We start from the raw sequence: 12,416 nt of genomic DNA, 5'->3' as shown, positions 1-12,416 counted from the left end.
CGCTCAATTTACTTTGTAGACCTCTCAGTGCATTAATGCCAAGGGGATGAAAGATGAAATTTGTTCCATGGGTCATGCCCTGATAAAATGGTAACTACTGATAGTTCAAGATTTGTCTTCTCATTGGTTTATTTGTGGTTGTTTGTGTTGGAAAAATGATGGTGGGTGCGCGGTTGAGTATAACCGGTGTTAGGCGGGGCTGACGAGATCTTGACTTCACTATACTACATCCTCTAACTCAAGTACTACAAAATTTCCAGGACAAATTGGGGCACCTGTGTTTTAGTGGGCGACAATGCCTGGCTCGTCTAGTAAAACTGGGGTTTGAGGTCTACCTGATACTCTGATAATGACAACACAAAAGGGTCCGGCATAGAGTTTTGTACGCTATTAAGCGACCAGCTTAAAGCTTAAGCAACCCGAAAAAAGGACAAAAAAAGGACATTTTTAAACATTTTTAGATTTTGGATCAGATTTTAAATCAACAACTAGATTTTGGATCAGATTTTGTATCTGGACTATATTTTGGACCAGGACTGTATCGTGGACCGCATTTTTTTACCAAATTTCGTTCCTGATTTGGACTAGACTGTGGATCATGTTTTGGACCACATTTTTTATCAGGGTTTGGATCAGATTTTAGAGCAGCATGACATTGTGGTGGCCTTGGCGAAGACATTAAATCAGTCTTTAGGGTGTGACACCTTTTGAGATTTGTTTAGAAGCCCAGATTTATTGACGAATTCGCTGTCGCAATATGTTTCACATCGAACATCCCTACCCAGATCCACGTGCAATTCACGTACCTTCACGTGGACTTTATTTTCCCATTCGGGCACTGGCATGCTAGGAACTAGGTACCTCTGCAGTAGTGTATTGCAAGCAGGCATGATGCCTACATGGGAAAAGGGTGGGTCTCCATTCACGCGTAAAACAATTTTCCTCCGATCGCGTGTCTGATTCCGTTGCGACTCGCCGGGCTAGCTTGTCCCGTTGCTGGCTCTTCATCACTCTATAACACACCACCGGCAGGACCTGACGATGCGTGACGTTCGCGCGACACTAACTCAACCGACGACGGCATGGGCAGATGTGCGTGGGAAGTGGTATGAGGGGAGGGGAGAGGGGCACAAAGGAGAACATCACCTCGGGGGAACAGTAAGAGCCATTATCTGTAAGTATATTGTTTCCGCTGTCGTCCGCCGACGATGGTGTTGTTTCACTATGTTGTATGAAGTAGGTTAGGGGTCTCTAGTTTTCCTTTTCTATTCTCCATTAAATGTCAAAACAATTCTAGTTGAATTTAACAATAATTTTGCACAAAAAAAACCAATAATTTTACAAAACTATTTAATTATCCCATAATTTTACAAAATTTTAAAAGGAGCGACGAAAATTATCTCAGTAAATTGAATGCAATTGTATAAAACTGATTATCGCTTTGAAACAAAAATCGTACATTGTAGCAATGCAATAAATATACATAACTATGGTATGAGATTTCGGAAACACAGGGAAATTTGAAAGGTCCTAAACGAAAAGTTGGTGCCACTACCCTACCGCTGTGTTTGCATATATTCCACACCGCGATTTTTTTTCTTAATCTGCCGGTTATAGAGCCGTGGAAAGGATATTTGCGGTACTGCCGTCAAATGGAAATGCTTTCAACCACGCACCATACTTTCACGAACCCAGTCAGTTTGATTTAGTTAAATGTTTGGTAGTAGGTGTGCACTCACTGCACGTAGGTCTACGGAGATCGTACGAGGAAATGCGGAAACAGGGTGATGCGTGCGGGCGAGCGACTGTCATGATGAAGTCATGCGTGCTGCGCCGTTGACTCTCCTGTTAATTGGAACTGAGTACGTGGGTGTGAAATAATTGAAATTGTTGGAAAATTGTCGTCCTTGTTGCTTCGGTTCATCGTCTGTCGGTGGTTTGGAAAATCAATGGCCGGTGGTTGTGAATGTGACTGACGGCAGAGCGCCAGTGAAAATTTATTGTATGATACTCTGACGACGCTTGGTTTATGTCGGCTGCAATGCAACCAATCATCATTTTTGTTCTGAAAATTTTCATGCTTTCTTTTAGAACATGCAGCTGAAAGTTTGTACCGAGTGTGTGATTTGCTACTCAGACGTTTAAAGTTGCTAAAATCAACAAATAGGTAGTATAATCTAATAGCGAATTTGTATTTATTCTAGATTTGTGTAATGAACGAAGTCCGAGGTTGCCTTTCCAAGGCTATTCTAAAGGCCTTGCGGACAATACCCGGGTAGGTTTGGAGAATTCTGCTCGAAGTTTCGTAATAACATTTGAAGGAAACTCTGTCGATGGTGAAATCTGTACTTTGATGTGATATTGAGATGCATTGGAAACGAGACTCATTTCATTCCGGATCTGCTTGTTGTATACCTGATTGTTTAACAAAAGTGTATTTGATGATCTTTATATGTAATACATTTTTACATCTTAAATTATTTGTATGTAATAAACAATCAATAGCGATAGCAAATCAAAACTTCAAAGATTGTTCGGTTTTGGCCTGCTTCGATTTTGGCAACATACATTTTGGATACTGCATTGACAATAAATAAGACGAAAGATGATCAAAAGATGCCAAAAAAACGAAGATAAGACAGAGAACAGATTAACAGGTTCGAAGGAAGTAATCGATTTTTTGTGTGTAAAATCTGTCGGTAGCGCCCTCCAGAAATAGTTTGCCAAACGCATCAAAAAATATTCATGTACCTTTATCAATATTTCTTTGTGCTGGAGTTACATAGCAGCGATGGCAGCGACATCAAGATTTAGTTTGCCACTTACTGCTCGAGGGATGCTCTATTGAAGAATTACTCGTAGATTACATAAAAACCTTTTACACACTTTTTGTCAATTACCTGGTAGTCTGTTCTCTGTGTTTTGACCACAATCATCCCCCGCTTCTGCCTCTATCACATTTTGTCACACCTTCATGAGCCCCCCCCCCCCCCCCCCCCCCCCCTGAAAAAGCACGTCATTTTCGGTTGTTTTCGGCAGTTTCTTGTCGTTTTTTCACAGAGAACAGACTACCAGGTAATCGACAAAAAGTGTGTAAAAGGTTTTTATGTAATCTACGAGTAATCCTTCAATAGAGCACCCCTCGAGCAGTAAGTGGCAAACTAAATCTTGATGTCGCTGCCATCGCTGCTATGTAACTCCAGCACAAAGTAATATTGATAAAAGTACATGGATATTTTTTGATGCGTTTGGCAAACTATTTCTGGGGGCACCACCGACAGATTTTACACACAAAAATTCGATTAGTTCCTTCGAGCCTGTTAATCTGTTCTCTGTGCTTTGAACTTGCAAAAACCAGGAAAACGGTCAAATTTATTTTATGTTTCTATTGACGATACAACTTCAATCAAATCATGAATTAACGGAAAAAAATATTTGAAAAAAATATTAATAGATAGTGAATTTGTTAATCTTTCAAGTGTGCATAAGTTTTGCCTTTATTTATTGGTGAAATACTAAAATAGTTGTCTAAAAACAAAGAAAAATACCACAAACTACTTTAGGGAACCAGACGCCGGCGTATGCAAAGTCATGGTTTTTAAGTTTTATGTAAAGTGTCGCTAATAAAAAAAACATAAATAAGACATAGAAATGACAAAGAGGCGACGACGAAAATGCAGCAAAGAGATGACAAAAGGTAGCCGGCGGCGAAAAGGTAGCCATAATATAACGATTAAACAACAATTAAATGACGAAAAGACGGCGAAAGAACGACAAAAAGACAGTAAATAAAAAACAAAAAGACAACGAACAGACAGCGAAAAGACGACGGAATAATGACGAAGAAGTGAAGACAAGTAGGCTAAAAGACGATGGAGAAAAGACGAAAGACGATAAAAGATGGCGAATATACTTCCGAAAGACATCGAATAACGTCAAAAATTGCGATAAACAATGCCAAGCAATTACAGTATCAAACGACGAAGATACTATAAATGGGTGCAGAAAACGCACTGAAGAGATAATAAAAAGACAGCAAAACAGCGACCAGAAATGGCAAAATAGACAACAAATTACAATGCCTTTAAACCAAAAACGAAACAAAAATGATAACAAATTGAGACAAACAGACGATGACAAACAGATGATGCCAGAAAACCAGGTGTTAAAAACACCAACAAAACGACTAACAAACGTCAAAAGGCAACAAAAATAGACAACAAGGATTAATCCCGGTGTGGTGGTTGGCACTCACGCCTCTCACGCCAAGGACTCGGATACAAATCCCAACCCCGCAGAAGTCGCGAATGGCCCAAGCTGTTTAAGTGACTATAATCAAATTGAAAAAATAATTACAAGAAGCCGATAACAATCAAATACAGAAGATTTAAAACGACGAAAAATTAAAGATGAAATACGGAAAATAAAAACAAAAAGGCGAATGACGAAAGTCGAGAGTATGCGTCCTTGAATAGTTTAGGGAAAATTTAAAATGTATCATATATTGATTTGATTAAAAAAAAAGTATTAATAAATACAAGCAACAACAGTAACTATGCGATAAAAACTGATCATATTAAAAAGAACTCCAATATATCAGAAAACAGTGCATTTCGAAATTTATTTACCCTTTTAAGCAAAAATAACTTGCTACTACTTGTCTAGGGATTATGAGGTCTGTTGTCACAGACAATAGTTAGTCATTTTGACTTAGCTGTCGATTGATTAATAAAATGAATACTTATAAGTAGCTGTAATATTTTGATTGTTTTGAGTTCAGAAATAAATTCAAAATTTGCAGCAGTTTCCGTCGTTGCAAAGCATATGCGCATTAAATTTTATTGTGCATATATAAACGATAATTGTCTACACCCGCTCAATTAGCTGCGGGGCACGATACTGGTTTATCAAGCCAGTCGTCGCACGTTCAAATCTCATTTAGGCGGTACTGCTGTAGAATTAGCAGAATCGTTGTCCTAGCCCCGTTATTGTTCTGTACTCTAATAACCGGCGGCGAAGTCTGTCGACTAAGAAGGGTCAAGTTCTTAAGGACGATTATGCCCATGACTTTGCTTTTCTGTCTAGAAAGAACGCGCCATTGCAAGTTGTCAAATCAAAATAATTAAATTCGTTTCATCCATGCAAATTTCTAAAACATTGATAAATAAATTCATTTTGGCTACTTATGCTTGACACAGATGAAATAATTAGAATTTTAGTGTAAGCGGTAATAAAAATTACAAGAAGATCAATATGGATTAACATAATAAAAAGCTTTTCGATGATAAACTCTTATTTTCTCTTGCTATAGCAAACCTGGTCAGGGTATAGCCGTTTCAAAAGTATTATCAAATTAATAGGTTTATTCCGGTTCGACAAGCAACCACAATAAGATTAAGCTTGTATTGCTACATACACGCATATTTCGTGTTAGCTAGTGTGGGTGCTTGAGCTGTCAGAAAGCTCTATACAAAATGCCTCTATTAAATTCCTTATGGGAATCTTTTCGCCGCAAAAAGGTATTTGAAAATTCGGATTCGCCTGCTTCAAGTGTACACGAGTGAGTAATGTTTTACAATGATAGAAGAGTATGGACCTGAATAAAATTTTCTGAACAATATTCAATTTATTTATTAACTGGTAAATTTCTGTTAGAAAAACTGATACGAATCGACTAAAATAGCGAATTTTTACGTATATAACAGACTTTTACGTTTCGAAAACACGTCGTTTGCTTTCCTTTCTCCATTAGGAGGATTAAATCCTAAATTAAATCAAGTATTTCATCAAATTAGACACACATCTACGTGTCCGAAATCTATACATTACCCTATCTACTGAATCCATTCTATTCCCTTTTTGTTTCATTTTCTCTTTTCAGTTACGGACACTAGAGTGACTATATACAGAGTGGCGACAATGTCAAAATTGGAATGCACGCTCAACCTCGGCTACTCAAAATTGAGTAAAAAACTACTCAGTTTCGGAAAAACCGTGGGTACGCAAAAATGAGTAAAGGTGCTGTCACTCAAAAATGAGTAGGCATACATTTTCTCCAAAATGAGTAGTTTTTGCTCAGTTTTATTTACTTGGATAAATGGGTGGAAACTACTCATTTTTGAGTAACCGGGCATTTTGTCAAAACAGAGTAGTTTCTACTCAGTTTAATTAACTAGAATAATGGGTGGAAACTACTCATTTTATTGAAGGAAATGGTTAGAAAATACTCATTTCGAATATGTTATTTCAATTAAAATATCTAATTTAGTATGATGTATTATTATGAATATTTATTTGTAATTAACCTTCGTAATGCATCGGAAAAAGTTTCACATTATTTGAACTTAAGTTTTGAGTTTGCCCTCATTCTACCGTTTTCAATCCGAATTTCGTTTTCTTTATCTCGTTTCAAAGATATGACCCAAAACTGGCACCTAAAGTAAGTTGAGGAATATTTTGTTGACTAATGGCCACTTCAGCGTCGGTTTCGGAACATCCGGTAACTGTTTCGGGTGACATTTTTGACGTAGGACTACGTCTTTGTTTACATATACTGGGTAGCAATTTGTGAAAACGAAAATAGAAGTGTAACGTTTTAATGAATCTTTCAAATGATATTGTCAATTGCAAGGAAAATTGTCCAATCAATCAGTGCGCAATCGCTCATAAAAGTGCTATTTTAGCTTAAATCGTTTCAGTCTCTTAGGCGCACTTATTGCTTGGAAGATAACGAAAATGTGCGCCGAAGACACCGAAACGATTTAAGCTAAAATAGCACTTTTATGAGCGATATCGCACTTTGGATGGTACAATTTTCCTTGCAATTGACAATAATAACTACTAAACTACTGAATGAAACCGAACCGGGATTTCTGTCTATCTGTCTGTCTGTTCGTATGTTCCTTATATACTCGGAAACTACTAAGCCGTTCGGCGTGAAAATTTGCATTTAAGGGTTCTTGGGGCCAAGAAAGGTTCTTATGATAATTAGAGAACCGTATCTCTCCTAATACGGGGTGCTCTCATACAAATGAAACACAAATTTTTGCATAACTAGAGAACTTATCAAGCAAATGATCCAACTATGACATGTGCGGGGTTTTGGAGGCAAGAAATTTTTCTATGGTGAATTGAGACCCCTCATCTTTTTAAGAGGGGGCTCCCATACTAATAAAATACAAATTTCCTCTTAACACAGACATAACTCTTATAAGAAAAATCAACAAAAATTATCGTACCTAACATTTAGCCTGAACACTAGCACCATCTATGATCGACATTCCCAAATATCAAATAGCAACATGGGTATCCATCGAAGTAGCAAGTATTTTTTATGGGGAATTCCACTTCTTTCGTCAAAAAGCACCAATTTGACCAAAACGGAGACATTCCCAATTAACCTAAATTTGAAATGACGGTTTAATCGGTACGAAGAATGGAAAACGAGTGTTATGTCTGTTTGTCTGTGCTCTTAACTTGAGGACTAATCAAGCAAATGGAAACAAATTTGTCCTGTGGGGGGTTTAGGAGGCAATACTTTTTGACGTAGGACTACGTCTTTGTTTACTATACTGGTAGCACTGTTAGTCAGATGCTATACATTAGTTGAATAAGCTACTTGTAAACAAAAATGTTTCTCGTGACGTGATTTTGCGGCTGCCGTGCGAGAATGGGATAAGCAATTGCAACAAAATATGTTGGAATGATAGCGTAAACCGAAGATATCAGATGGCTCTGCAACATGTAGGCTGACTGCCTTTTCCTGAGAGGGCCAGGCTAAAATACTCAGCAGGTTGCTATAGGCATTTCCTTGCAGCATGAAGGATTTCGTCACTTCACAACTTAACTTATCAATTTAATATTTTTTGCAACAAGTATGAGTATGAGTTGCTATTAAAAAATGTGATGTGATTTCATTATTTTTTCATGCATGAAAATCTTACGTAAGAAATGATTAAACTCCCTCCCCCCATCATGCCTGGAAACAAGCAGTTGTTTTACGATTCATTAATAAATTAATAAATTAAATAACTTATGTAGCCTAAAATCATCCCAAACTCGGGAACCGTATATTATACGACTCCAAAATGTTCCTATTGTACATCAGTCTCATTTCATCATTTGTTCCGGGATCGACGCTGAAGTCGCCATTAGTCAACATCAACAAAATATTCCCCAACTTACTTTAGGCGCCAGTTTTGGGTCATATATTTTAAATGAGGCAAAGAAAACAAAATTCGGATTGAAAATGGATGAATGAGAGCCAGCTCAAAACTTGGGTCGTTTTCACCCCAATGAATAATGCTCATGAACATGAGGACCACCTACCGGTAGTGTCGTATAAACATGGAGAAACGCTGGCAATAGCTATAGATTGGATAAATTCCAAGATTTGTGAGAAGGAGAAGCTACCAGAGGACTGGATGGAAGGAATGGTTTGTTCCATCTACAAAAAGGGCGATCGGTTCGACTGCTGCTGACCCTATAGAAATGAGCGCAAATTCCGCCAATGATCAATTCCAAACAATTCCGGGGCAAAATTTGTGGCATTAACCAAGGTCAGGCTGCAATAGGCCAAGGATACAACATCTTATTCTGCTCCCTGAAAATAGAAAGACGTACCAACTACTAAAGATGTGTAAGAATAAAAAAACAAAAGTAGTAAAGTAGTTGCTTAATGAACCAATACATACATAAAGAAATGATGAGAGTGCATTCATTGCAAAGCTTGGTTAATAAATAATGCATATAAATTATTATTGATATTCGTGTGCAATAATTGATGTATTCGAAATTGATGCAAGATTACAGAGGTGGGCACTGCTAATCAGCTAACCGCGAACTAGCTAGCGCATAGTGCGTTCGTCAGGTTTCAAATGGGTTAGTAGTTTTGTTAGCTTGGTATAATAGGTTTTTATAATCTTATGAACGCATAAGGTAAATGGTAAAAGATGGTAAATGGTTGGATAAAGCGCAAAACAGATCCCATAGTTGTGCTTAGACTCCTATCCCTACGTCCACGTGATACCAGCCGAAATACGAGCTACCTCAGCGGAGATCCGGTAACCAACCCCGGTAGAAACAGAGGTCGTATACCAACAGGGAAGGAGGCACAGTGTTGTCTCGACACTTTAAGATGGCAACCCCATCACGAGACTTGGTAGCGTAGGCCTTAGTACCGTCTAGTAGTGTCTAAATCTAAAAAACTAAGAGTCAAGAAAATTGTACTCAGAACATTCGGCATAGACAAAGGCGACGAAATAAGGACATGCAATGGAATCTTGGTACTGCAACTGCAACTGGAACTGCAGATCGCTAAATTTCGTTCGGTGGCGACAGAGTGCTACTCGATCAGTTAGAACCCCGAAATTTTAGCATCGTGGCACTGCAGGACTGTCGCAAAGGCGAAAAGGTATGCAGGGTCCGTGGCGGCAACGTGCAATTTTACCAGAGCGTCGGAGCGACCAACGAGCTGGGAACGGGCTTCGTAGTGATGGGCAAAATGGAGGATCATAAACATGTATTGTCCACACGAAGGTAGACCCGACGACGAGAAGGAAGCGCTCTATGCGCACCTCTAGGCAACGTACGAGAGCTGCTCACCACGGGACATCAAGATCGTCATCGGGGATATGAACGCCCAGGTCGGCAAGGAAGCAATGTTTAGACACAGAGAATAGACATTCAAGCAAAAGATCCCCACTAGGATAAAACTTATGTCAAATTAGTTGAGAAACTATAGAGATTTTGTCGCTAAAGACGCATAAAATTCTACAATAAACTCACAACAACTAGCTTCTGGCGCTATTGTCACGCTTATATATACTAGCGCCTGAGGAGCCAAAGGTTATCAGTGTGCAAATCGAAAGAGTCATTTAGTTGGGAAACTATAGTCTCTGTGCTATAGTGGTGGTGACGCTAGCACACGCTATGTCCGAAGGTACTTATTATTTAATTTACATACACTTCAGATTTCTCTTCACAGGATTCACAATCCCCCTTGCAGTGACATGCAGTGAAAAATGAATATTTTCGAAAATCTGAGAAAAATGGAGAAGCGTCACTGCAAGGGGGATTAATCAATCCGTACAAAACTTTGAGAAAATGAATGTGGGGTCGAAATGAGCAATTATCCCAAATTTGGTTGAAATCGGAGGTGGTGGAATACAACGGATATGAGCACTAGAGAGGGGGTGACCCCTAAATGACCTTAAAAATTGAATTTTGCAAAAAACCTAAGATAAAATATTTTAAGACCTTCATTGAATTAATTGTTTTGACTAATACTAACATCCTGTGAAGAGAAATCTGTGGTGCATGCCGGTTAAATAATAAGTACCTTCGGACATAGCGTGTAGCATATTAGGTGTTTTAATTTGAAATTTTGTCCAAGAATTCCCGAAAAATTTGAAAGAGTCTAAAATTACTCGAGTTCGATTAGTTGTTGAGTTACGCAAAAATTTCTGTTTTATTTGTATGAGAGTCCTTATCTCCCTACCACAGGGGTAAGGGGTCTCAAACTATCATAAAAAAATCCTGCCTCCAAAACCCCCCAAATGCCAAATTTGGTTCCATTTGCTTGATTAGTTCTTGAGTTATGAGGAAATTTGTATTTCATTTATATAGGAGCCCCACCCCTCCTCAAGTTGGGAGGGGTCCCAATTCACCATAGGAAAAATTCTTGCCTCCAAAAACCTTCACATGCCAAATTTGGTTCCATTTGCTTGATTAGCTCTCGAGTTATGAGCGAATTTGTATTTCATTTGTATGGAAGCCCCCCCTCTTAAAGGGGAGAGAGGTCATAATTCCCCTTCTAAAGAGGGGAGGGGTCTCAATTCACCATAGAAAATATTCTTGTCTCCAAAAACACCCACATGTCAAATTTTGTTCCATTTGCTTGATTAGTTCTCGAGTTATGCAGAAATTTGTGTTTCATTTGTCTGGGAGCAGATACCCCTCTTAATGGGGGGAGGGATCTCTAACCATCATAAGAATCTTCTCCGGCCCCAAAAACCCCTATATGCAAATTTTCACGTCGATCGATTCAGTAGTTTTCAATTCTATAAGGAACATACGGCCAGACAGACAGAAATCCATTTTTATAGGTATAGATTTGTATGGGAGCCCCCCCCCCTCTTAGTGGGGTAAGAGATCTCTAACCATCATAAGAACCTTCCCTGGCACCAAAAACCTTTACATGCAAATTTTCACTCCGATCGGTTCAGTAGTTTCCGATTCTATGAGGAACATACGGGCAGACAGAAACCCATTTTTATAGGAATAGATTACCAACAAATGCATATTTAATTTTTATCGTAGAAGCCACTCAAAAATCAAAGCGCAGCCTTCAGGGTTTAATTGACTTTGTAAGCGAATATCGTTTGCCAGACACCCAAATAAGTAAAACTGTTTTTAGTAATCATTATAAAATAGATACGATAATAAGAAAACCGCTTAAATAAACAAGAGATAATTTGACAAAACAGACCTTAAAACATTTAAATCAATCAAAAACTGAATTGCTTTCCATCTGGTTCCTCTCTGACGTCACTGTTCTGGGGCAAATTAAGCAGTGTCGTTTGGCCGACTGGCATATAGGCAACACCTCGCGATATCCTCTGCAGCCTCAATTCTTCGCATTTCTACAAAACCGTCATCGCCAATTTAGCCGTAAAAATTCGCTGCTTCAGCATTCCCCTCCGCCGATACGACAGCGGCTTTCTTCTTCTGTTCGGCCTTCTCGATTATGAAACGATCTTGTCAGCTTCCCGTTAGGCAACTTGTTACATTTATACCGCTTGGGTAAATTCATTGCCGAAAGTCAAATGAGTAACGGAAATGTGAATTGGCCAGGCTGAAGCCGACTTGCGTGTGTCGAGACGCACAATTAATTGGCTACTAGTAGCGCAGGATTAAGTACAATGGAGAGGAATTCTTGATGCGGCAAGAGCCACCGCGGCTCTCGGCTGGTAAAGAAAGAAGAAAGTTCTGGAAGCCTCCGATAAATTAAATATTTTCAAAATAATAACAAAAATAAGCATGGGATGGAAAAAATGATAAAATTGACCATTGGCGGTCGCGATGCGAGTAAATATAATTGATATAAATAGATAGTTGCATTATTTCCAAAAAAATCCTATACTTATTTAACTAAAGTTTATTTAGTGGAAGCTAATTGGAAGCGTTAACCCATTTAAAACCTAGTGAACACACTATTCGTTAGCTAATTCGCGGTTAGCTGATCAGCGGTGCACACCTCTGCAAAATTAAATTAGTAAAACATAAAAAGTCAAATTTAAAACTATACAATTTATGATTCTGCGTTTAGCACGCAGAACATCGTAGTTATGTGAAATAATTAAGTTCAAAACAATCTCACCGGCACTTACAATATGTTCTCTTGTCCGTTTCATCAG

Source organism: Sabethes cyaneus, chromosome 2 (assembly GCF_943734655.1).
Source record: "Sabethes cyaneus chromosome 2, idSabCyanKW18_F2, whole genome shotgun sequence".
Taxonomy (NCBI): domain Eukaryota; kingdom Metazoa; phylum Arthropoda; class Insecta; order Diptera; family Culicidae; genus Sabethes; species Sabethes cyaneus.
Note: the sequence above shows the minus strand (reverse complement) of the source record.